The sequence below is a fragment of the Musca vetustissima genome, unplaced genomic scaffold (assembly GCF_032173495.1).
Source record: "Musca vetustissima isolate MV318-11 ecotype Yass unplaced genomic scaffold, APGP_CSIRO_Mvet_v1 utg20027, whole genome shotgun sequence".
NCBI classification, from domain to species: Eukaryota; Metazoa; Arthropoda; class Insecta; order Diptera; family Muscidae; genus Musca; species Musca vetustissima.
The window spans coordinates 214,936-217,132 of record NW_026877887.1 but is presented as its reverse complement, the minus strand read 5'-3'; positions in this window follow the sequence as shown (position 1 = coordinate 217,132).

The following is a 2,197-nucleotide window of genomic DNA, read 5'->3' as shown; positions in this document are numbered from 1 at the left end:
AAATTTGAAAGACCTTGTTCCGAAATGTTTGCTTCCACTTGATCTTTCCATGAAATTCGTGGCCTTCCCCTTTTACGTGAACCATCAGTTGGCTCGCTGTTATATGCCTTTTAAGCTGGGGCATCCTCGTCCGGTCTCACAATATGACCTAGCTAACGTAGCCACTGCAACTCGATACGTCTGACTATGCCGTTCATTCGACGGCGATATTCACCGTCGGAACAGATCGGCCTATAGATTTCGGAGAATGTTTCTCTCAAACACTCCAAGAGCTGCCTCATCCAGCACGGAACAAGGATAGAGAAGTGCCATGTGACCTTTTAAACATCTTGCTGAAAAAGGTCATACGAGATACAAAGGTGAACAGAAATGACACTCTGTACACTAAATAGCACATGTTACTAGCATACGCCGATGGCATTGGCATAATAGGTCGAACATTGCGAGCGGTAACAGCCACCTTTGAACGAATTGAGGAAGATCCTACCAAAGAGGTATTGTTATACCCTACACAACTATGTTGTCAGGGTATTATAGTTTGTAACGCCGCGAAATATTGGTCCTAGACCCACCTTTAAGTATACCGATAGTCATATCTCGACTAGCTGAGTCGATCTAGACATGTGTGTCCGTCCGTCCGTCTGTCCATTATAATTTGTAAACACGATACAGGCCACAGTTATGGACCAATCTTCACGAAATTTTCTGGCCAATGAAGACCCCTATTGTTTTTGGAAAATATCGGTTAATATTTAGGGGATGAAATGGACCAAAAACTTTATTTTTGTCGGTTTTTCTGGTCGCTCCTGAGGCCGCAATTATGGCATTTTTGCACGGAGAAGCGGATCGGGTCAGAGAATAAGCATGCATGTTTTGATAAAGATCTGTTATTATTTAGCGGGTCAAATGGACACCGACTTTTGTGTGAAAAATTACAAAATTTGTATTCTATGGCGTATATGTTTACTCCTGAAGGACATCGACCCAAGGTGTTGATAGTATATCCAAGAGGAGTGGTTGACCTTTAAATTGATACCAATTATATTGTCGTATGTACTCGGATGTGGGAGATACACGTAAATATTTACAGGTGTAAGTAAGTAGAGGGGCTGTTCTGATTACTAGCCAGTCAAAAGTGTGCAAATATCGCAAAATATTGCTCAATCTGAAAATAAAGAACCACAGAAAGTTAAATTTTCATGGAAGTTGTGTAGGGTATCATATGGTCGGCCCCGTCCGACTATACTGCTCCTCTCAATGGTTAGTAAATGGCAAAAAGGCAATGCTGATTGTATCAACGTGCAAGACGTCCAGTACACCAACTGTGGAACAACATCGAGTTAGTCAAAGATTTTATATACTTCGTTACCGCAATAAATAGAACTAATGACATCAGTTTTGAAATTCGGAGGAGGATAGTGTTGGCCAACAGATGCTACTATGGTCTAAGTAAGTAATTTAGAAACAAGGGCACCTCTCGCCAGACCGAACTCACAATCTACAAGACCAAACTCACACTGTCTTGTAGAGTGTGAGTTTGGTCTGCTACTGCCCTGTAGGCAGTAGCAATGTAGAACATCTTCGGGATATAGCAATTCGCTCATCCACTGCAGTGAATCTGTAGAGAAGATCTTTTATTCTCCTGTTAACAATAAATCGGCCGCCAAATTCATGTCTCGTTTCATGACAACTTTAATACAGTTCGTAATCATCTGATTTATTTACGCCTGTCCCTTTTGGGGGTTTGTTTTTCTTTTTAGTAGTTTTCTCATGGCACAACTAACCAGACTCCTCAACCCATATTTTATAGTTTTTAGGGGTGAATTCGCGGCACGTATCAGCTCACTATTTCAACGGATGTTGAAAGTAGCTAGATCAGGCGGTACAGCGGGAAGGTCAGTGTCCACAATTTTGATGAAAGAGGGACAATGATAAGTCTGGGCTTTGCAATGTTCAAGCCAATCAGAGCCTCAAGTACCCTTCTGATATTGACTACAACCCACTTACTCCAATAATTATTTTCATCATGACTAAACCACCACTCTCTTCTTGCGGTTTCATATTTATAATTCTATTCATAAATAATTCCCACAATTGAGTAGCATTTTACTAACGAATGGCTCAGTATGTTTGCTATGCCATCGACGAATACCAAAGAATTCCGACTAAAATTCTCATTTCAAAGCAAACAAGAAAA